Consider the following 25,358-nt stretch of genomic DNA (forward strand, 5'->3'; position numbering starts at 1 on the left):
TCTGCTGCCCTTTGGTGATAAATAAACACTTCTTTTTTGATTGCTAAGATCACTGCAGGGTTATTTCCAAAGTTTTTTAGAGTAAAGAAGAAACCAAATTTATTTCTCTTTACAACATCCCCTAATTTCGGCTCCACATAAGGCACTTCCTTGTTGCTTCCAAGCCTTTTTGCCCCTTCTTTTACGAAATGCTTCTCGATATTTAATGGCAAGCGTGTCTGCCAACAAAGCACATGCTAGTTCTATGAGACAAATTGTCAAATTATCCATTGTTTGGGTTTGGGTCGAGTCTTGTGCACTCCTGAATTGCACTCTTCATGATTTATACAGGTTGGTTTTAGTGAGGACTTTAATTTATGGTTTTCTCCTGTTGCATGCTGCCTTGGGGGGATTTTTAATTTTGAAAAGTAGGATATAAATAAATGTATTTTCCCTAGATGCATCCATAGCTAGCTCTCAAATGATATTGTACCTGTACAGAGTTGGACCACTGCCCCCAAGGTTTTTTGGGAGAGGGTGGCTGAATTATCTTCATTCTAACCTCAGTTATCACCTCCATGTGTTGAAAGACAATGAGCTTCCTAACACCTGGCTGTTCTGGTACAAGTCCTTCAGTTTTCTCATATATATATATATATATATATATATATATATATATATGCAGGTTTTGGTGTCTTCGGGTGTCTTCCCGTGTAAGAGTTGGGGTGTCTAGGCGACGTTTCGACGAGGTCTCACTCGTCATCTTCAGGCTGGTGCTTTCGGCTTCTTGTTACTGGAACAGAGCAGGATCTCAGTGTTTGAGTTCCTATAAATACTGTTGAGGGGGTGTATATATATATGCAGGTTTTGGTGTCTTCGGGTGTCTTCCCGTGTAAGAGTTGGGGTGTCTAGGCGACGTTTCGACGAGGTCTCACTCGTCATCTTCAGCCTGAAGATGACGAGTGAGACCTCGTCGAAACGTCGCCTAGACACCCCAACTCTTACACGGGAAGACACCCGAAGACACCAAAACCTGCATTCCTGTACCCGTGAAAATCTACGAAAGCATATATATATATATATATATATATATATATATATATATATATATGTATATATGTATATATATATATGAAGTTATACTGTATTAATAATAACTATAAACCTGTATGTATAATACTGTGTACAATACCTAATATATTAAATATCCTAAAAGATTCTTAATTTTTATCATCATGATTATTTCACCTTTCCCCCCCTTTCACTCCCCTGTTGATTGTCAGAGAACATAAGCACACTTTATTAAAGGCACATTTTAAATTCCAAGCCAAACTGTCATTAAGATCAATGAACCACAGTGAGGAGTTTGTGAATGGCTGTTTCTCAGAACAGAGACAATAGGAGAATCTAAGTTGAGTGACCACCCCGGACAGAAGCAGGCAGAGGCAGCGGATAATGACCCTGATTTTGCATTCCAGCCTCTCTCTGTCCTCCCCGCCCCCCCCCCCCCGCAACACCATCCAGCTCCCCCAAGCCAGTGGGTCTTGTCTACCTATCGCTGCGGAAAAGATGCAAACAACAGGCTGCAGCATCCTGAGCGTTCTCGGGGAAGGGAAACGGGCGCGTCTCCCTCTCCGCCCGGCCCAATCACAGAGCATCCCGCGGAGATTGATGAGGGCGTTGCTAGGAGACGGCCGCGTCTGGTCCTCCAGAAGCAGGGACCGGAGGGGCTGGGGCTCTTGCCCGGGCTGCAAGTGGAGTTAAACAGCCGAGGGGGACGAGGCGCGCATCAAAGTCTGCCTCTCCAGAGCAGAAGCAACACGGGGCTGCAGCGGGAGGAAAGGCAGATTTAGACCTCTCAAGGGCTACCTGCCGGTTTCAGCTGCCGGCCATGCGAAGTTAGCCCCATGTCCATCCTGCTAGCCCAATCCTAGGCAAGCGAGCAAGGGGGGGGGTCGCCCGGAGCTCTGGATTTGGGGGGGCAGAGTGTGTGTGTGTGAGAGAGAGGCGATAGGTTTGGAAGGGAGAATCAGTCCCCAGATGCGGGGCTGCAGCAAAGCGCATCACTTGGGGACAGTGAAACTTCTCCGATTTGGGGCTGTGTGGGGAAGGGTGGCGGGTGGAGGAGGAGGAGGGCTTGGGAAAGGGGGCCGATCTCCGCTGCGCGCTGCCTCTTCCCGACGCCCCCTGGCCCCCACCCGTCTCCGCTCACGCCAGCCTTGATGCCCAGAGGGGCGGGGGGTCAGGGGGAGGAGGAGGAGGAAGAGGAGGAGGACCACCTTCCCCAAGGAAGAGGGTGCGGGCATTTCCCCGGGGTGCCTCCACATCTCTTTCGGATCTCGCCCGCCCGCCCGCCCGCGCTATGGTGACGATGTGGAGGACCAGAAGTGCAGCCGCCGCCAGCCAGCGTCGCTCGCCAGCGCCAGGTAAGGCGACATCCTCCGCCTCCTCCTCGGGAGAAGCTGCCCAGGACCGAAAGCGGGCGAGGGCGGCAGGGGGAAAGTTTTCGGCGCAAGGGCTCGCTCGGGAAGCGTCGTGGTGTCTTCGGGATAAGCTGGGCCAGCAGCCCGGGCGAGGAATGACTGAATCCGAAGGGGATCCGCGCAGAGAGAAAGCGAGAGCTCAGGAGCCCTCCAGGAGGAAGGTGGAGCCCTAGGCAGTGGCTCCCCAAATATTACTATTTATAATAATTACTATTATATATGCATTTGGAATAGAGAAGGTGTTGTGGTTAAGGATTGCTGAGCAAGCGGGTGGGCTGGATGTCCCCCAAGACCCCCTCCAAGACTCTCATCCTCTATGATGGACTTCATGTTCTGGGCCAAGTGTGGTTTGACTCTGGATTCGCGTGCCTGGATGGTCAGCGTTGGTCTGCTCCTCCCGGGAAGTGTTCGAACTTCGCATGCAGGGGATGAGCAAGTGGGAAAGGGTTTGCAGCAGAGCATCTCCGGGGACCTGGCCCTCTTGCAGTGGGGAAGAGAGCAGAGAAGCAGGGGCTGGAAATCCGGCTTGTTTTATTTCCTGGGTGTAAACGGGAGCCTTCAAAAGATGTAGCAGGTGTGAGCCCTCTTGTTCTCTCTTGACCTCTTCCTGCATGCCCCAAATAAAAAAGAGAGCGAGGAGAGAGAAATTTGAGAGAAGCAAATGGCACGATGAGACTTGCAGCCAAGAGGGCTTTACTTGTTTGTTTGTTGCATGAGGTTTTTGGCTCTTAAATCTGATGGCCAATAACAAACAGAATTTCCTCCTTAAAGGCAAAGCAAGAGTGAAATTTTAGAGATTCAGAACACAGAAATGACCAGATATAGTGGTTAGAGATCTAAACATTTTGGGGACAATCTGCCAGGAGGTGCTGTGCAAGCCCCACTGAATGCTCCTGCAAAGCTCCCATTTATTTCCAGGAGACTTGCATGAGAGAACCTCCTGTTAGGTTGAGCTGTCAGAGTGTGTTCATTATTTTATGTAAAAATGTCAGTCCTCAGACAGGGGGGCCAAAACAGAAGATCACCTTCGGTTCCTTGTTCCCATTGTGATTCCATAGTCACCAATATTCTAGGGCAACCGACCCAAAGCGCATTTGTTTAGTTATGAAACTATAGCCCAATCCTCATTTATATCTTTCTTTTCACTGTTTTCTCTGTTGGCAAGACCTTTCTCATTTTATACTCATTTTTGTATGTTTTGTGTATATGCAGATTCTTTTTATGCTTGCTATAGAAGTTATCTTTGCCTTTGGAATGTGGGTCATATGTATATATTTAGCACTATACATAGTTTATGTCAGTTATTTTCCACACCTTTTAATTTACTGTGTGCATTTTAATTTCAAGTCTATTTGCTTAATAATTTTACTGTTTGTACCAATTTCAGAGGAATGGGGTGGAATCCAGGACTTAGCTTTAAAATGTATTTATCTAAGAAAAGCAATTGTAGCTCTGTGTTTTTATAATCTTTAAGAAATGCATTTAACTGCATTGGTAGGGAAGTGATCAAATTTTAGTTTTAAAATACCTTTCTTGGCAGAATGTAAAGTCAAACAGCCTAAGGACACTGACTTAGCCTGAATTTCCACTCATACAATCCCTTGGTTGGTTAAATATTCATGAAAACAATTTGCAAGGTGTAGAAGTCACCTGACCAAATATATTGTCACAGAACAATGGCTGTACATTTTGAGGATATTCCTCTCTCTTCTGCATGAATGATATTGCTTGCTGCTTGCATGTTTTGATCCAGGCAATCAGAGTAAAACCATACTATTTATTTACTCTAGACGAAGCTGCAAGTGAACACATTTTAAAAAAACAAAAACAAAATCATGGTGCTTTAAAATATTTGAACATAATCTTTCAGTTGTAGGGCAGATCTGTGAATATGCATGAGAAACCTTCTTGGCCCATTAATTAGTGAGTGATCAGAGCCACAGAACTTCAATGGTGGAAGGAGACACAGCTCAGCCTTTTGTACTTCTTTGTCCATAAATATTTTACCCCTGTATCATCCATTGTACCAACTATCCAAAAACCATCAATGTTTCTGTGATCAGCTGTTGTACAGCCATAAGAACACAAACTATTTTTCTCAAATTCTGTACCATGGAGACTAAAATAACTTAATAATATGAAAATAAAAAACTGCGGGACTTTTAAGGTGCTACAAGACTCTTTGATGCTGCTGTTGCTGTTTTTTAAAAAATGGCATTTTAGGGGGTGCTATTTGCCAGCATATGTTCAAAATACATTACATAAAATGCAGCATTTTTAATAAATATCAGCGAGAAATCATCCTCCCAATACTGAGAGCTGTGGTTCACATAGACATAGACATCAATTGACTACACCTGGTGGCTATCAGCTGAGTACATGAGCTTATTGTTTCAAAATCAATTTATGTGGAGTGTGTTAGATTTGTGATCACATTTTCACACATGCTGGTCTTCTTCACTAGATGTTACTTGCATTCTTCACTAGATGAATCTGCCATGAGAATCAGCTCAGACCCTATAGGGTACAGTAATATATAGCTAATGTTCTGTGCTGTGCTATCTTTGAACAGATTCAGCCCATTCTTAAGCATGTGTACTAAACCATGCTATCTTCAAAGCCGCTCCCTCCCAGGTAAGTGTGCATAGGGTGGGATTCAGTTTACTCAGAATAGACCTACTGAAATTAATGGACCTAACTTAGCCATGTGCTAAAATTTAGTTGAATTCCACCCACAGAACTGCAACTTCAGTGAAACAAAAACCTGAATTTGAGGGCTGCCAACTCTTCAGCCTTGCCTTTGATCACAGATTGATATGCAGAGCAGACATTAGCAAGTAATAATGTTTAGCTCTATGGTGTGAAGAGCTTCAGATTGTAGTTTTTCCACACATCAAGCTGCCACTCAAGGCACAGGAGCAGGTCAAGCTGATTAGCCCCCCCCCTCCTGGTTAGTTTAGAACCCTAATAAATAATGTGGGGTTGGCCTTAGCTGAACCTATAATTTCCAGGTGCAAGTGTAGAAATAACGAGGGAGCAAAACTGAGCATTGTGCTGAGAACCAGTTGCACGGTGTAAATGTTTCACACAGATATAATCAGTTAATCTGTGTTACAACTATGACATCTTTTCCTCTAAAGAATAGGAAGGGGTCCATTCCAAGTGCAGAGAAACTTAAGCACCTTTCTTTCCGGCTCTGTGCCTTAAAAGGGGGCATGGTCAGCTAAAACCCAACAAATGAAAGCTTTTTAAGGACATGGGGATCAGTGACTGAACTGAACCTCATGCAGTTCTGCCTGCCATGTAAAAGGCAAGAGCCTCCCATTAATAAATAGAGGCTCCAATTAACACAATAACCAAATTGAACACCGAAGGCTTTTGATAAGGCAAAAATAAAAATCTCTTGGGTTTTCAGATGTGTGAATGACTGTAAGCTGGCTAAACCATCACATCACCCTTAAGTCATGGCTGCTTTAGCTGAGTTTCCTGCATTGCAGGGGGTTGGACTAGATGACCCTCGGGGTCTCTTCCAAATCTCTGATTCTAAGTGTTGCCTGCAAACCAGCTGTAAGATACAAGAATGAATTTTCCAGCTGAAGTTACCCCATTCCTAACACCCAAAGCTCCCCTGTGTCCAAATTATCATAGGCTATGTCAGTTAGAGCCACAGCTACAGAGTCTATCCCCCCTATTTTTCTCTCTCAGCGACTGTTCCTTTGTACAATGAAAACATTTTCAAAACACATGGAAACAAGATGCTAATTCACGGCCTGACTTAGTTCATCCTGCCATTTGCCCCAATCCCCAAACTTTAGCTCACTGAGAAGAGAATAAATAACTTCTTACCTTTGATTTCCGGTGCAACCTAGTTATCATGACAAAGACTGCAGTCCTAACCCCATTTTCCTGGCAGTATACCCCACTGAATTCAATAGGACTTACTTCTGAGTAGACATGGTTCAGCTTGCACTGTTAGTTGACCTGAATTGTAGTTACCAAATCAACATAATAACTGCAAGCAAAACAAGGTGGAACTAACATTATGAAGCACTGTTAAATTGATGGCGTGTCCTATGAAATGTAGTGTAATTTTAAACTGGGAGTGAGTAATTCAGTGGAAAACTATCTAGGAACACAAAAATCATGGACAAATTACTATCATATTCTGGGTGACAGAGGACAAACCCAAAACGGGTATGATAGAACGTGGGCTTTAACACACAAACGGAGAGCTGTTGCTAAATGCTGGGAGACTGTGATTCCTCAGTCTCTTCTTAATCTAGCCCACATGGTTCCTTCTTTCTCATTTCCCCTTTCTCTGTCTAAGCAAGGTTCCAGCCCTGAACGCACATGGACTGAGCAGCAAGAAACTAGAAGACAGGACCAGGAAATAGACATAGCCTCTGTGCTTGGCACATATCTCTACTCACATGCATCTAGTGCTTCCCTTTATTTCATGAATCCTTCTTCCCAGACTATGACAAAATTATGAGAACCAGCATTCCAAATTCCGCAAAAGGAAACCCTCTGAAACGGGTTATGCAATGCAAAACCTGCATTGCACACCTGCAATCATGGCATTTATTGTACAAATAGCTAATTGCCAAAAGTTTGTGAAGCAGGTATTGGTAAGCTCTGAAGAGGAGAGAGGGAGTCGTCTTCTCAAAGTAAAAATACAACTGAACATGCATAAGCCCTTATGGGGCCCAGCTTCACTTTGTCAAAAAAACAGTAGAGAGAGATTCTACTTTTTCTCTAAATGTTTCAAGTCATTTCAGTCATTTCATAGAATCATAGAATCATAGAGTTGGAAGAGACCACAAGGGCCATCGAGTCCAACCCCCTGCCAAGCAGGAAACACCATCAGAGCACTCCTGACATATGGTTGTCAAGCCTCTGCTTAAAGACCTCCAAAGTAGGAGACTCCACCACACTCCTTGGCAGCAAATTCCACTGTCGAACAGCTCTTACTGTCAGGAAGTTCTTCCTAATGTTTAGGTGGAATCTTCTTTCTTGTAGTTTGGATCCATTGCTCCGTGTCCGCTTCTCTGGAGCAGCAGAAAACAACCTTTCTCCCTCCTCTATGTGACATCCTTTTATATATTTGAACATGGCTATCATATCACCCCTTAACCTCCTCTTCTCCAGGCTAAACATGCCCAGCTCCCTTAGCCGTTCCTCATAAGGCATCGTTTCCAGGCCTTTGACCATTTTGGTTGCCCTCCTCTGGACACGTTCCAGTTTGTCAGTGTCCTTCTTGAATTGTGGTGCCCAGAACTGGACACAGTACTCCAGGTGTGGTCTGACCAGAGCAGAATACAGTGGCACTATTACTTCCCTTGATCTAGATGCTATATTCCTATTGATGCAGCCCAGAATTGCATTGGCTTTTTTAGCTGCCGCGTCACACTGTTGGCTCATGTCAAGTTTGTGGTCAACCAAGACCCCTAGATCCTTTTCACACGTACTGCTCTCAAGCCAGGTGTCCCCCATCTTGTATTTGTGCCTCTCATTTTTTTTGCCCAAGTGCAATACTTTACATTTCTCCCTGTTAAAATTCATCTTGTTTGTTTTTGCCCAGTTCTCTAATCTGTCAAGGTCGTTTTGAAGTGTGATCCTGTCCTCTGGGGTGTTAGCCACCCCTCCCAGTTTGGTGTCATCTGCAAATTTGATCAGGATGCCCTTGAGTCCATCATCCAAGTCGTTGATAAAGATGTTGAATAAGACCGGGCCCAAGACAGAACCCTGTGGCACCCCACTAGTCACTCTTCTCCAGGATGAAGAGGAACCATTGATGAGCACCCTTTGGGTTCGATCAGTCAGCCAGTTACAAATCCACTGAGTGGTAGCATAGTCAAGACCGCATTTTACCAGCTTCTTTACAAGAATATCATGGGGCACCTTGTCAAATGCCTTGCTGAAATCAAGGTAGGCTACATCCACTGCGTTCCCTTCATCTACCAGGCTTGTAATTCTGTCAAAAAACGAGATCAGGTTAGTCTGACATGACTTATTTTTCAGAAATCCATGCTGACTATTGGTGATCACAGCATTCCTTTCTAGGTGCTCACAGACTGTTTGCTTAATGATCTGCTCCAGAATCTTCCCTGGTATTGATGTCAGACTGACTGGGCGGTAATTATTTGGGTCCTCTTTTTCCCCCTTTTTGAAAATAGGGACAACATTTGCCCTCCTCCAGTCTGCCGGGACTTCGCCTGTTCTCCAGGAATTCTCAAAGATGACTGCCAGTGGTTCTGAGATCACATCTGCCAGTTCTTTTAATACTCTTGGATGCAGTTCATCTGGCCCTGGAGACTTGAATACATCTAAACTAGCCAAATATTCTTGTACTATCTCCTTAGTTATTCTGGGCTGTGTTTCCTTAGCTGAATCATTTGCTCCAAATTCTTCAGGTCGGGCATTGTTTTCTTTATCGGAGAAGACTGAGGCAAAGAAGGCATTGAGTTCAGCCCTTTCTGTGTCCCCTGTTTGCATTTCACCATCTTCTCCTCTGAGTGACCCCACTGTTTCTTTGTTCTTCCTTTTGCTGCGGACATACCCATAAAAGCCTTTTTTGTTGCTTTTAACCTCTCTAGCAAGCCTGAGTTCATTCTGTGCTTTAGCTTTTCTGACTTTGTGTCTACATGTGCTGGCTATTTGATTGAATTCCTCTTTGGTGGTTTCCCCCCTTTTCCATTTTTTGTACACATCCTTTTTTAATCTTAATTCAGTTAAAAGTTCTTTAGATAGCCACCCTGGCTTCTTTAGGCACCTTCCATGTTTCCGTCTCATTGGTATTGCCTGACATTGTGCTTTTACTATCTCCCTCTTAACAAACTCCCAGCCATCATGAACTCCCTTTCCTTTTAGTATTGCTGTCCATGGGATCTCACCCAGTACTTCCCTAAGTTTTATGAAGTCGGCTTTCTTAAAGTCAAGAAATTGAGTCCTAGTATGCTTGGCTGCTCCTTTCCGCTGTATAGTAAACTTCAGAAGAGCATGATCACTCGCGCCTAATGATCCTTCCACATCTACCCCACTAACCAGTTCATCAACATTGGTTAGGACCAGATCTAAAATGGCTGTTCCTCTTGTTGCTTCTCCCACTTTCTGGACAATGAAGTTGTCTGCAAGGCCAGTGAGGAATCTGTTTGACCTTATGCTCTTGGCTGAGTTTGACGTCCAACAAATATCCGGGTAATTGAAGTCCCCCATTACTACTATCTCCCTTCCTTTTGCATGCTTGGCCATCTGTTCCAGGAAGGCATCATCTATGTCCTCCGTTTGGCTTGGGGATCTATAGTAAACTCCCACAATGAGGTCTCTCCCCAGGATTTATTCACATTATTATTTTTTGGCTACATATCAATATTGCACATGTAAAATTTCATTCACATCTGTTACAAAGAGCTTCTTTCTTCCGAAGCCTAAGACTCATGCGCCAGCGCATGACTGCTGAAGAGAAGTGATACACCAGCAGCTGTGCTGGTGAGGCAGTATCACACAGCAGGATATTGTGGCAATTTTGAGCACAATGCTGATGGAATCACAGAGAGAAATATCAAAATAGTTAGCATCAATATATCATGTTAAGTGATCAAAGGTTCCTTCCTTTTGGGGGGAAACCCAACACCAGTGAATTGGTGGGATCAGGCCATAAAGGTCCATCTCTGCTGATATGCAAAGACGATAAGGTTATAGGAGCACTGCAACCCACACAGCCATTAGGCAACAGAATGCATATTTCCTTTGGACGAGGAAGGTGGATAATTACTGGGGAACATTCCAGAATTAAACACACAGTAATGCATTTAAACATTCCCAATCTCAGTAAATTAAATTGTTATACTTAACATCATCTGCAACGATTCACATGCACACACAAAAGCTTGAGCCTCCAAATCTTGTGATTCTCAGCTGTGCAAGAGGTACCTTTCTGGCATTACAAGGCAAGCTCTGGCGCACGAGACACTTAAGCATATGGAGGGTGTGCATCTGCCATAGGATGAAAAGGATGCAACCTGCAGTTTTAAAGGAGAACATACCTGATAGGACAGTTCCAGAAAAACAATGAGCTACTTTTTATAGGAAAGTGAGTTAAGCTTCCTTGCATAGACCTGAAATCCCCCAGAAGAGAGCTGCAGAGCTTCACGCAATCTTTTCCTAACCCACCCCTCTTCTTCCCAAAAGTGATCTCAAATTAATTGTGCAGTTTGACTGAACTCTGCTTTCCTAGGAGAGAAATTGAGACAGACTAGGGAATTTTATATTGTTTGTAATATAAACTCAAATGCAATTGCAGCAATTTTTAAGACTCAGCAAGCTGGTCAGGGGCAAAATATTATTTTTTACCCCCGAGAAAACAAGAGGAGGATGAAGTTAGAAGAAACATAATCAGTCAAATACACATAATGATGAGATATATTTATTTGAAGTTTCCTTGTGAGGCTATTTAAATGACATTTACAGTGTCAATATGACTGTTTAGAAAAGGAAACTCACTTGTGTGCTTTTGTTTTCTCTTGCCTTGCAATCCCATTCCTATTTACTCAGAAGTAAGTCTTGCTGTGCATAAAGGGGCTTATTTCCAGGTAAGTTAGTGCACAGAGGACTTAAGACTTAGTCACTGACATGATAAGATTGTTTTTCCTGCAATTGTAGGATTGAGGGGGCCAAAAGGGTCACCTAGGTCAGTTCTTTGCCCCCCCTCCCCAGGCCTGTTGACTCACTGGTCTCCCTCTTCCTCTATAGATCCAGTCAATAACTAATTTTGTTGGAGTCACTATGTCAAGGGAGCAAGGGTTGGCAGCCTTATGCTTCATATCACATCACCCAGAACGACCCACCGCCAAATCAAAGGTCACAGATGTTGCTTAACTGCAGGCGAAATGCCATGGACTGCAGAAGCTGTAGTCAAACAGCACCCAAAGGCCCCAGACTGGGCACCACAAGCTCACACAATCAAACCCATGCAGCTTCGCCTACTGGTACCCCAGTGGGGTCTTTGACTGTTTCATATTCCACACTCTCATGCCACTCTTTCTCTCCAAATGCCTTGGTCTTCTTGACTGCATAAATGCCATCCTGTCTCATCCCATGGAGCAGGCAAGGTTTGTCACTCCTTGTGGGAATGTTCAGGGAGGCCAGAGAGGATATATTGTTTATTAATATCCTTCCTAACTTGCACTAGCAACAGCGGGTAGCTGGCTGCAAGCTTTGTTTAAGCTTCTCAATATAGTTTCCTGGTAAGATTCCTTATTTCCCTGTTAAAAGAATAAACACTCCACAATCTTATTTAAGGTACAGTGGTACCTCAGGATGCGTACGGGATCCGTTCCGGAGCCCCGTTTGCATCCTGAACAGAACGTAAGACGCGATGGCGCGTCTGTGCATGTGCGGGTCATGTTTTGCCACTTCCGCTCATGCACGTGACATCATTTTGAGCGTCTGCGCATACGTGAGCAGCGAAACCTGGAAGTAACGTGCTCCGTTACTTCTGGGTTGCCGCGGAGCACAACCCGAAAGCGCTCAACCTGAAGCACATTCAACCCGAGGTATGACTGTATATGAAAGTAGATTACTCGCAGCAGCAGCAGCATCAGTTCACAGTTGGATCCCTGAAGGCAGACTTAGTTACAGAAAAATACATGTGAGTCTATCCCCTATGGAGATAGTCTCTTCGTCCTCTGTTGGCTGAAAGCATCTCTAGCTAAAAAGCTGCTTCAACAATGGGAGGAAGTCAAAAAGAAGGGAGGAGGGCTTTGTGCCTTGTGCTTTTGTTACCTGCACAGGTAAGGTCACGCCCACCTCTAGTCACATGCAAAAGAAAGGATGCTCCAGCCCAGGAGGAAACAGGAAGTTTTCGACTGGCTGGAACAAGCATTCCCTTTGCATGTCCATTCTAGGCAAGGAATGTTGTACTTGAATGCCACTTATGTAGCACATCCCACACTCCTAACCAGAGGATATGGTTATTTTCAAGGAGAGTCTCCATATTCTAGAAAAGGCCTTGGGCAACCTTATACCTTCCCTGACTTTCCAGGGTCTCTGGCAAGATATTCCCCCACATTGACACTCAAGGTCCTATTCACTACAAATACCGTAGAATGAGCCTGGGACACAATGGCTGTTTCCCCATGCTGGGGAAATAAAATTGCCCAGCCCCCTGAATTGCTTTGCAGATCCTCACCTTCACTGGCTGCAGGTCTTCAGTGCTATAGACACAAGTCACTTGAAAACAAAACCCCACTAGAAGCAGCCATGTTTATCTTTGGAGAATAATAAGTACAGCGGGTGGAGGACATGGATAGAGGAGGATTATATAGTCTCTTAATAACTCATTAGACAACCTAAAGCCAGTTAAATGTTTTAATCCATTTAATTTTTTCAACCATTGCTCTCCCTTATCTCAGCTGCCAATAGCCATCCTTGCACACTGCTTAACCAAATCTGTATGTTAATTAAGGAATTTACCTGTAATTCGAGGTTTAATTCTTTAGTCAATCCTTACTCAGGCAAAACATCAATGACAGCAATGAGGGGGAAGAACTCCAAGATCTAACGCATTTTTTCTCTTTTCATCTCAACACTGAGAAGTTAAAGCCCTTTTAGATGGATGAAGAATTCCTCCCTTTTCAGGATCTCCCGTGGTGGATGTGCTTTCCCATTTACCCATCTACCCCACTTCATCTGATAAGTCAGCTTGCTACCACCACTAACTTTTCCTTCAGCCCTGAGAAAACGGAGAAATGCTCTAGCGTTGACTGCTATCATGAAGCAGCGATGCCCCGATGGAAAAATATGTTCATTTCAATTTCTCTCAGTTTCCCATTTCTACCTGCACATTTCCACCACTTCAGTTTGTGATTGATTGGTTTTTTTAAAAAGACCACCTCCCGCAAAATTTGTCAGAATGAAACCACTTTCTCAAGAAGAGCTTTACAGGGGCAAATAGATCTTTGCAAAATAGATCCAAATTCTGTGTGGACTACACAGGGTGAAAAAAGCACAGTCTCCATTGATTCTCAAACAAAGTGCATGTGTGCAGCCTGATTTTCTCTATCTGTAAGGGGGTGGGTGCCTATTTGTATCTCCCACCAGCCCCTAGTTCCTTGTAATCTCAAATCAGAGGAGGAAAATATTTTTCAACTAAGTTTTCTATCCCCTATGTGCTAACATCTACCATCTGGGACATAATCCTTCTCTGTTCTCCTCCACTATTCTTTGTTGAATCCCTCCTCTTTTGAAAGCCTTTATTTTCTCTGAAATTTCGCTCCATCTTATTCCTCCAGCCCACTCTTAAGAACAAATGCTATTGGGCGGTCCCTTCAACAACTATGACTAGAGGGTGTTATTCTTGTTCCTTCAATCAATCCCAGAGTTAATTTCAGAAGAATTATATTTGGTGCATAAGAAATCCAGCCTGATTTTAATATATGGCACATGATTTGCTCTTGGGAGAAAAGGATTCACGAGATAAAGAGATGTGAGGATGAATATCAATGGTCTTCAAACACTGCATTGTTCCCTTGAATCTACTCGAAAGCCTTTGCATCTTGGGCTAAATCTGATTGCCCTGCCCTGCTCTTGTGGCCCCCTGCTCAGCCCGCCCTCCTCTGTAACCCAGCCTGGTTCTCCTGCAGAGACGGTCTATCTGTAGCATTCCATCTGCAATGCCTGCAGTGAATCACTCTATACACAGTTGTTCACACAAAACACAGGTGCAAGTGGGCTCCGCAAAAGTACAAAAACAAAGCTCTAGGGAAGGGAGACTTAAAAATGGTCCAGTGATGGCTGAGCATCCTCAGTGTGCATGAAATGGAAGGCAGCGGGGAAGGGGACTTGGAAGAGTGAGCAGGAGCACCCCAAATACCAGCATTTTGCTGCAGGCCCCACTTGGAGAGGATATATTTAAATAGCAACACAAGCTGCCATGTGCCCCTGCCCTCCCTAAATTCCTAATACTGCTTACTAATTACTTGTGATATTATATGCAGCAAATGATGCTCGAAATTACTGTGAGCACTTACTTGTTAGAAAGAAAAGCCTAATGTGTAATGTTAATTACTGGAGTGGGTTGGAGGACTCTCCCCCCCCCCTTCAATAAAAGCATGAGATGATACTGAAATTCAGACAACTCCTCCAGGGCTTCAAATGCTCCTATAAATCACAAAGCAATTCCGCACGGGGAGATTTTCAAGATTAGGGAATAAAAATGGTGTGACTCTTTTTAAAAAAATGTTAAAAGAGTTCAATGTAGTTAAAACAACATTGAAAACATATTTTTTTGTTCATGTGACATTTACAGTAAACCTTCTCTTAATTGTCTTTACAATAACTTGCATGAATAATAATAATAAAAACCAACATAGCTGTAACTAAAATGCAATATCCGCTTTTTAAAAAGAGACAGGAAGATACTAAAAGTAAACCATTGGCTGTGCAGGTGGTGTTGTAAGGAAAGGTCTAGCTTCTTGCACTGTGGTCTCGACTTCTTTGAGGAAGAACTTCTGGCAAGAGATGGGCTGCGCTTCACAACGGCTGGCAATAATGTGTTTGCTAAGAGTCTTGCAAACCTGATCAGGAGAGCTTTAAACTAAATCCTGAGGGGGAGGGAGAAAATATTACAGTGGTACCTCAAGTTACAAACGCCTCAGGTTACAAACGCTTCAGGTTACAAACTCCGCTAACCTGGAAGAGTTACCTCTAGTTGAGAACTTTGCCCCAGGATCAGTGGCGTAGCGTGGGTTGTCAGCACCCAGGGCAAGGCAAGTAATTTGCGCCCCCTAACCCGTGGATTTGCGCCCCCTAACCCTAACCCCCAGATGTTGTGCCCGGTGCGGCCGGCCCCCCCTGCACCCCCCACGCTACGCCACTGCCCAGGATGAGAACAGAAATTGTGTGCCAGCGGCGCAGTGGCAGCAAGAGGCCCCATTAGTGAAAGCACACCTCTAGTTAAGAACAGTTTCAGGTTAAGAACGGACCTCCGGAACGAATTAAGTTCATAACTAGAGGTACCACTGTATAGACAACAGGGAAATACCTGGCACTGGGGATAATATCTTCATTGATGCACAAGAAACTGAGGTGGTGCTACAGAAACCTGCTAAAGGGCAGGAAACTTCAGGAAGGAAATAGCTGGAGGGAATGGCTCATAGTTTCAGTTGTCTGTATTCTTGTCTTTATGCAGAGAGCTTGGAAAACAAGCAGTTTGAATTTGAGCTCTTAATACAGGATGGCAAATATGACCTAATAGGCATTATTGAAACTTGGTGGAATGAGACTCATGACCGGAATGTAGGATTTGAGGGGTATAACCTGTTCAAAAGGAATAGACCAAACAGGAAGAGAGGAGCAGCAGCATTTTGTGTAAAGAATGTGTAACACTTGTGAAGAGATCCATGACCTGGAGCATGGAAAGCAGATTGAGAATATATGAGTAAAAATTGTAGGCGAGAGAAACAACAGTGACCTTACTGTAAGGGTCTGCTATAGACCACCAAGCCAGACTGAAGACTTGGATGGTGCCTTACTACAGCAGATTATGAAACATTCAAAAAGGAGATATATAACAGTCATGGGAGACTTCAACTTCTCCAATATCTTTTGGAACTCAAACTCTGCCAGGAAAGTAAGGTCTGACAAAATCCTCCATTGCCTAGCTGACAATTTCATTTCCCAGAAGATGGAAGAAGCAACAAGGGGATCATCTATCTTGGACCTGGCCCTTATGAACAGGAAGGTACTGAATGATGAAGTGAAAGTACAGGGAACCTTGGGAGGAAGTGACTGTCTTCTATTGGATTTCATTATACACAGGCAAGGGAAAGCTGAAAGTAGTCAGACATGCCCTCTGGACTTTAAGAAGGCTGATTTCATCTGCATCATCATATGCAGTGTTTCTCCATGGAACCTCCGTGAGGAAGGTGCAGAGGTTGGCAACATGAGAACAGTTCCCATTTATAGAGGTGGGCCTGATAGCATCACTAGCTACTTTTAGGCACCATAATTTATTTTATCAAGTAAGAGGGAGGCAGGAAGTCTCTGTCCACAAACAAGATATGATTTTCACCATCCTTGTTCATCCCCCCCACCCATAGCCCTCCTTTCTCTAAACTATACAGCTAGGTAGTCTTGATGTGTGAAATCTTTCTTTTAAGGTCCACAAAGGATGACCTTTTGTGTAATGCACATCTGCATGGTGCGGCATGCTTCTTTCCACTTTTCCATCAGGTACAGAAGATGAATCGCCCAAATATGTTGATTCCTGGCCTGAATGCATTCTCAGCCTCTCACACCCTAACACTTCTCTCAGTCCCCTGTGAGCAGTAGCTGGAAGCTTCATTAGTCATCACTGTTGAAACGGCTGCAGGAAGTGTGCCTTCAGGAAGGCTTTTGTTGAAAAAATTTATATCTATCATCTATCTATCTATCATCTATCTATCTATCTATCTATCTATCTATCTATCTATCTATCATCTATCTATCTATCTATCTATCTATCTATCTATCTATCATCTATCTATCTATCTATCTATCATCACAAAATGCTCCTCAGATTTAAATCAGCACTGAACTTGGCACAGCTATGCTGCATTTAGGCTGGATAATAGCCGAGGAAGCCTTCTCTGTGTTTTTTTGCAAACAGGGAATACACACAACGCAAGACTCAAAACTAGATTTCTTTTTCATTCTAAAAAATCTTTGACTCATTCGCTTGTCCAGCTGCCTGCCTGCGCATTTAGAAAACAACCAAGTTTATGTCAGAAATACTACTGGGTCACCAATCCATTTTTGCTATAGCCACAGTATGGACACATCACACAGACTGACTGCTTGCCCTCTGTGCATTCCTTCCGACACAATTGAGGAAATAAAAGGAAGGGGTGCTTCATATGCACATTGAATCCCTGCCATCTCCAGTTAGCTGCAAAAGCCACCTGAAAGCCCCCAGAACTGCTATCTGTCTCTGTGACCCTCCAGTATTGCTGGACGACAACTCCCAACATCCCTGCCCATTGGCCACACTGGCTGGGGAGGGAGGGAGATGATACTGAGCTCAATGTACCAATGGTCTGACTCAAGGTAAGGAAGCTTGCTATGTTTTCCTTGCATGTGCTCAGCCAGCTTTGTTGTACCTCCCAGGTAGAGCAAGGATTGGGAACCACCAGCCTGCAGGCCAGTTTTGGCCCACCAGAGGGTCCAATTGGGCTCACAGGGTTATTTCCCCCACTGAGGAAATCAACTGGTGTGCAGGGGACAGAGTTTAATTCTGCATTAGCTGCATGATCCTGTTATCAGCAGGAAACAAAATTGTTCAGCCAAGGCACCGTGATTTAATTCCTACTCATCAGCTGAGTGGGAATTAAAGTCCTGTGCAAAAGTGCCCTTTGAAAACTTCAAAAAGGCTTTTGCAAAGCCTTTAAGACTGCTTCTGCACTCCTGTTTGCTCAGATGGAAGTGTGGGGCTGTCTTAAAGCCTTTTGCGAGTCCCTCCCCCCTTTAAGTCTGATTCTGATCTCTGAGACTTAAAAGGGAAATGCAGGGACACTTGGAAAAGGCTTCACACCTCTGCTCCAGTTTCCCTTTAATCCTCAGAGATCAAAGTGTGAGGGATTTTGTCAGTGTGAGTGAGTACAGCAGTGGCTAGTGCAGGTGGTTTCCCATTGATGGTTGATGGATGCGCATGCCATCACCTTGCCTCTTTTTCTGCTCTGTTGGATGTTACACCACACCTTCTCAGCAGCCATTTTGTGACTGGCAACCACAACACTTTCTCAGAATTCCAACTGTGCCCACCCTGGACCAAGTGGCTGGGGACTCCTGCGGGGGGTGGGGTGGGGGTGGGCATTTACAGCCTGGCATAAATATAAGTTTCAGCTGCAGGGCAGAAATCACCATGCTGTATTTGGGCTGGGGGCAGCAATGTCCTACAATTTAAGACAAGGGAAATGTAGCACAACCTTGCACTGCTGTTCCCAAGAAGCAGAAAGCTAACAGTATGTGTTATGTGCTATCATTGCTCCCCTTCCTCAGCCCATAGGATTGCCCATTTTTTCTTCTGGCAGGGCTCCAACATGACAAGCAATTTATTTATTGATTTTGCCTGACAGGGAAAAAAGTTATCAATCCTTGCCAAGAGCAAGGTGGGGTGCAGGGAGGAGCCAGGAGAGGGTATTTCTGGCACAGTTTGCAGAGGTCAGAGTGGCAGACTGTAGCTGTAGAGACCCCGGTTCAAATCTTCTGTCAGCCATGGCTGGGCCAGTCACCATCTCTTTTCCTAACCAACCTCACAGGGTGCTGTAAGAGGTGGAGAAGAACCATGACATACACAACCTTGTGATTGTTGGAGGAAAGGCAGGATGTAAATGAAATAAACACAACAACAAATAAAATAATAGTATTGCCCTTTCCTAGACATAAAAAGGTAAAGGTAAAGGGACCCCTGACCATTAGGTCCAGTCGCGGACGACTCTGGGGTTGTGGCACTCATCTCACTTTATTGGCCGAGGGAGCCAGAGTACAGCTTCCGGGTCATGTGGCCAGCATGACTAAGCTGCTTCTGGCAAACCAGAGCAGCACACGGAAATGGCGTTTACCTTCCCGCCGGAGTGGTACCTATTTATCTACTTGCACTGCGTGCTTTCGAACTGCTAGGTGGGCAGCAGCAGGGACCCAGCAACGGGAGCTCACCCCATTGCGGGGATTCAAACCGCCGACCTTCTGATCAGCAAGCCCTAGGCTCTGTGGTTTAACCCATAGTGCTACCCGTGTCCCTAGACATGCATTCCTAGACATGCCAGCCCATAAAAGGCCATTGTGTTTTATTTGCCACATAAATTTGTATGTCAGCTTTCCGGCAGCTATTCAAGGCAATGTACTGAAAATAAAAGTTAATATTACAACAGCGAAGCCTACTCCCCAAAAAATCAATATAGTGACACAGAACATCACAACAAAGCAACAGCAGAACAGGCTTAATTATGAGCAACTAAAACACCACCTTTGACCATTGGACCCAGGGAGAGCCACCAAGTGCTAGACATTTACCTCGATCTATTCCTGGATTCCACCAATAAAGACATCACAGAAACCTGGTGATGGATAGCAGTTGGCTTTCTCCAAAATTGTATTAGTGACTAAACCCAGTGAAATTGTGTCCTTTTGGTTGCATTTTAAATATCAGAAATCTTCTCCTGAAATGACTCCCTTGTTGTCTGTCACAGAGAATATAGGACCTTCAATAAACCAAAAGGTCTTGGCATTTGTCAGATGAAAAGGTGCTTTTCATACCGATTACTTTTCTGAATCAACAATCAATGTGCTTGCTATCTCTGCTCCAAGAAATGTTGTTTTCAAGCTAGGAACATCAGCAAATCTTATGTCTATTAATCATCCCTTGCACACCAATTTCACCTGATGGGTTTCTGCCAAATAGCCCCCATTCAGCCATGTGCAAAACCCTGTTTGCAGACACAAATGTTGTACTTCACATATAGAATAGAATGACACACATCACCGAGCTGAATCTAGCCTGTTCTTCACACTTGACAAAACTAAACTATTTTTGGTCCATAAGCTGTTTTTCTTTGGAGGAAACTCAAATCAGGTAGAACAAAATGCACTTTGCAAATTTAGCTACACAGGGAGGCAGATTTGTTAAGAATTCTGTTTGGCTATAACACCTTGGTAGGTTTATAGATAGCTGGAGAAACTGATAGATCCTTGTGGATCTGTTCCCTACACAGCTGATTTTCATTACAGATATTACACTGAAATGGGTAATGGAACGCCTAGCGTGGAAATTAGTCCAAACCGTGAAAAACCGTAATTTTAAGGCAGGGGTCCCCAATGTTTTGGGGACTGGGGGCACATAAGGAAATCTAAGAAAATCTCATGGATACCACAAAATACTACTAGGGTGCACTGCCCCCAAGATTCACCTTGTATCTGTGCATTTAGAAAAAAATCCTGATTTGTTTCCAGCTCACTTTGTGCTCTCTCCACTTTGATAGGGATACCCTGTTGGCTACAGGGGTAGTTGGACATGTAGAATATAAAGGAATTCCATGGGGTTTAAGCAGAGAGCAAAGAAATGGGATGGGCAGATGGATTTAAAAACATTTTACACATTGCTGCTGCCTTTGTGAATGTTACTGGGATCTGTTCAATAGGTCACTGTCTAATATGGATTAATTATCTATGTGACTGACTAGTAAATAATAAGAATTAAAATTAATAATTAAAAGTCTGCCATCAAACTCTGATTTCCTTTATGTTTTGCAATGCCCATGGTGGGTGCATGGAGGTTTTGTAATCAATTTATTATTGACAAATATGTAGCTAGTGCCGATGGAAAGCAAGCATATTATTATTATTATTATTATTATTATTATTATTATTATTATTATTATTATTATTATTATTATTTTCTTATACCCTGCCCATCTGACTGGATTGCCCCAGCCACTCTGAGTTTTCCCCCTCCAACAGAATATATACAGCACAAAAAAGTCTAACATTAACAACTTACTGACACAGGGCTGCCTTCAAATGTCTTCAGAAAGTCGTAGAATTGTTTATCTCTTTGACATCTGAAGGGAGGGCGTTCCACGGGGCGGGTGTGCCACTGCTGAGAAGGCCCTCTGTCTGGTTTCCTGTAACCTCAATTCTCGCAATGAGGGAACCACCAGAAGGCCCTCAGAGGAGGACTTCAGTCTGTGGGATGAACAATGGGGGTAGAGATACTCCTTCAGGTCTGCAGCACAAGTCCTAAAGCCGAGTCAAGGAGGCATCCAAGAATCTGAGCAGCCTGCTTTTGCCAGCCAGAAAAACCTTAGCAACCTTTTGCAAAAAGTTCAAAAAATTCAAGACATCTCTGTCTTCTGTCCACACTAAAAACCATTCCTTTCAAATGCCACTCATCCAAGTGGGCATGACACAAAATTGATGGGTAGCTGGCTATATTTTTAAAAATATAACTATAGAATCTGCAATCATAATATTTCAACCCAATTAACCCAAACCAGTGAGGCCTGGGTGCTGAGGTGGACTGATGGGAGCATTTCAACTCTCCCATCTCCTGAGCCAGCTGCCAGCCTCACGCTGGGATCACACAGCAAGGCCCCAGGAAACGCCTTCTCTCTCACTGCAGGCTCCTGAGGGAGATGAGCCTGACGGGCGCACTGTGGCCCCACTGGCCAACGCTCGTCGTGATGTGCCTGACAGGCCCAAACACCACTCTGGCTCCAATATTTGTCAGATATTTTCCAAAATCCATTTAGTTACCCGGACCAAATGCCAATTAGCCAGATTCTAACCAAACCCCACTCCAGTCATGCAGGCAACACCCAACTGTATGAAGTAAGAGAAAAAGACATGGTGGGGCCAATTAGTGTCACCCCCCCCCAATCCCTACTCTGTCCCCTCAAAGAAGGCAACTAGCAGAGCCTCTACTGTTCAGAGTAAAAACTGCTCCTTTCAAACCCCACGCAGCCCAGTGGGCGTGACACAAAATTCCTCTGACATCCACCCTATCTTCAGCTTGCCATGGCTGGGGAGGGGGGCAGGAGGGGGGAATAGTGGATAACTGTCACTAAGGTAGATGAGGAAGCTCAATAACTATTTTTGAAGTTGGCTAGGATGTGATCGTCAGTGAAAGGAAACTGACATGTGAAGCTTTTTCATGCACAAAACATCAGGTTTTTATGATGTTTATTATTTTATGATGATTATTATTCAGATACATTTTTCAACCAGCTCCGATTACATCAAGTAGAAGCCTTTTAAGCCAGGGTCAACATATGAACTGCCCCCCTCTTCTAACTGCCATCTCACTTCCTGCAGCTCCTCTGATTTCCTTGGAGGTCTTCCATCCATGCCCTGACCAAATTCAAATTTTCCAAAATATGACATGGACCACAGTGCAAAACAATAAATCACAGCAGCATGGGGACAGGGCACTGCTGACTTATTGCATTTAAACAGGACCGCTGCCAAATACAGCTATAACCTTCCACAGATCATTTAAGAAACAGAGTATCCCTAAATACTCAAAAGATGTTTCTGCATCCTAAACTGGCTTCTGTACAGAGGGAGAGGGCAACTGGGAGCACAGTGGTCAACTGCTTACTGGCTATACTGCTCTGCCTTAACAGCCACTTGTTCTGCAAGCATTAGCAGGCAATTATCATGGCATGAAAAGTCTCGCCTGCCACTGTCCACAGATCAGAGGCATTGTTTGAAGCATGGCGACAATCATGTTGCTTTTTCCAAAATCCACTCAGCCACCCAGACCAAATGCCAGTTAGCCAGATTCTAACCAAACACCACTCCAGTGCTGGCCACCAGTGTGCTGGCCACCCTGGCTAGCAGAATGATTGCCACTTCTTTTCTTTTGTACTTGGTCTGCATCTGTGCCATTAACAAAATTGCACCACACGTAATTCAAGCAAATTCTATGATTCTGTGAAATTGTGTTGTTGTGAAGTAGAGGCAAGTGATGGCTAAGGCTTCACCCGTTACCTTTCTGGCGACAGATGGCAGCTTAAGGTACAAAATCAGTAAGAATGATAGCATTCCTTTGATGTGGTGCGGTATGAGAGCTTGCAGCTGCCATTCCCCCCCTCCCTCCACCCCCAAGATATCTGGCAACATAGAAGAGTTATTCATGAAAACATTAGGATAATAACACTTAAGAGCCCTCATCTTGCAAGTGCTTAAACACGAGTGAATTAAAAAAGAAAAATCCTTCTGAAAAGCCATAATAGAAAGTTCATAATAGTCTTGACAATATAATTTGAGGCCAAGTAGAACAACATGGGGGGGGGAATGCATGCTCACAGCTAATTTAAAGCAGCAAATTTCATAATTTCATGGCATTCTCTCTGACTTGCAATTCTGTTTAAAGTGCAATTCATATGGTTAGCTAAGTAAGACTTGGGACAGAATATATGGGTAGCATACAGCTACATGTCTTTGCATCCACTGTTATACAATGTATGAATGGAAGTATATTTAATTTATAAGGAGCTGAGCAGTTAAGGAAAGAATCCAGGCAAGCAGGCAGGGCAAGTAGCTGGGACAGAAAGCAAGGTGATTTCTGTCCCTCAGGGAGGGCCCCACCGGGGCTCCTTTGGGCTCCTAAAGCAGTAAGAGCCACAAACCAAAAGGGTGCTGTCCATCTGGCTGTCATTGGCATGGGATTGGCTTTCTGTGGTCACGTGGTTTCCAGGACCAGGAGTATTATGAAAAGAGGTGCTGGTGGCCCAGCTAAGGTCTGTGGTTTCATCCTGCAAGCAGCAGCCAGAGGGGGCAAGGGACTTCCAGGGATCCCAGTTCAGACCCACTGCAACTGGCTCTAGAGTTGTTGCAAGGAATCAAACAGTCATGCACACAAATGCTCAGTGCTTCATGAATAGGGTCGGGGTCAGCTTGTCTCAAACCTCGTGTGCCCACTTCTGCTTCCACCTCCACCACCCTTCCCCTGCCCACCCGAGGGCTTATAAGCCTCATCTGGGGCAGGAGAAGAGGACACGGCGGCAGCAGAGGCAAATGTTTGGCGTGTCCGTTCTTGCATAGGGAAGGAACTCGGTCTGCCCATCACAGTATATCTAGCAGTAGAGCAACACTGTTGAGTTGTGCTTTCCTCAACTATTGACAGAAAATGTTTTCTAAATTGTTTGGACTGCCAAAAACAAAAGTGATGCTATGAAAAGCCCCATTTTGTTCAGTGTAGTTCCACCACTGCTTTAAAGACCAGTGTTCCTGATTCCATAAAATTATTAGACATCAGTTTGTTGCTACCACCATTGTTCCTGCCAGTTAAACCGCCTGATGTAGGTGATAGTAAAATGCATCATCTCTCCTAGATGCCTCTGACTTTATGTTGCATGTTGCTTATTACAATGATCACACTAGACCTGACAACTGCTTAAGGGTCACATGGCGCAACATCATAAATAGTTACACCAGGACTAGCTCGCCTGAGGATGAATGATGACGCCAAAAGTCACAGCCTGCTCTGCTGGCCTTACATGGACGCAGCTTGACCCAAATCAGGGGATTTCCCATTTGGTTACAGGGGGCGTCTCCATGAATCATGACAGGAACTGTCTCATAAAGAATAAGCCTAGCAAGAGCTGGTGGTGGCTGCCAGTTAACTTCAAGAGAAGAGAAGAGCAGACCAGCTGAACAGAGCTGGTGGGTCACTGAAGATTGCTGAAGAGCCAAGAACGTCTGTGCTTGGCCCTGTAATTCACTTATTTTCTTTCCCGGTGGAGATTGAAGCCATTTTGACCGTGGTCAAATAGGCTAACAAGGCCTTGGTGTAGGATCCATGGTTTTCATCATACTGTGCTGTTTTTATGATAATGGAGCCCAGCATGGAAGAAAAAACTGTGATTTCCTTGTTGCTTCCTATTGACTCCAGATGCACAACCACTGCATTTGAAGGACTACTGTGATTAAAATATAAGTTCTGAATGCACTTAGATTTCTAGCACACAAAAAGTACGCTAAGTGGTCCCTCAACAACTTCCAAGTGCTCCATTTGGGGCCGGGAGAAACTTCACAATAATCACCAAAATATCACAGGGGTTTAAAAAAAAAAGAAAGGGAAGGAAACTACTTGAGAGGTGTTTTTGACCAGCATATTCACTGCAGACAGGGGCACAGCACAGGGCCAGCAACAAGGACTAGGCTGGTTGGGCACTTGCGAAGGACATAGGGCCGGTCCAACCATGAGACACCGTGAAGCAGTTTGCCTTGGGCAGGTGGCTGGGGACAGCTGGGAGGGGCAGCAGATCCGGGCCCCAAGGAGCACAGTGCCCACAGCCCCCCCACACCTTCATCTGCTCCTCTCCAGCCTCCTTTTTGATCCCCCACCACCTTCAGCAC

At 44.4% G+C, this 25,358-nt stretch overlaps 1 protein-coding gene across 2 annotated transcripts in view; it reads left to right on the top strand.

Annotated features, from left to right (window-relative positions):
- GRM3 (glutamate metabotropic receptor 3) overlaps nucleotides 1-25,358 on the top strand; it is a 148,585-nt gene that overhangs the window by 50,144 nt on the left and 73,083 nt on the right. Inside the window, exon 1 of one of the 2 annotated variants that reach the window (XM_081210679.1) lies at nucleotides 1,565-2,405. The exons of the other annotated variant lie outside the window; for it this stretch is intronic. The gene's annotated coding sequence lies outside the window, so the exon portion shown is untranslated. Of the gene's footprint in view, nucleotides 1-1,564; nucleotides 2,406-25,358 lie in introns of those variants that run through there. 2 annotated transcript variants of the gene reach the window in all.

The sequence above is a fragment of the Podarcis bocagei genome (assembly GCF_964188305.1).
Source record: "Podarcis bocagei genome assembly, chromosome: 10".
In the NCBI taxonomy this organism is placed as follows: Eukaryota; Metazoa; Chordata; class Lepidosauria; order Squamata; family Lacertidae; genus Podarcis; species Podarcis bocagei.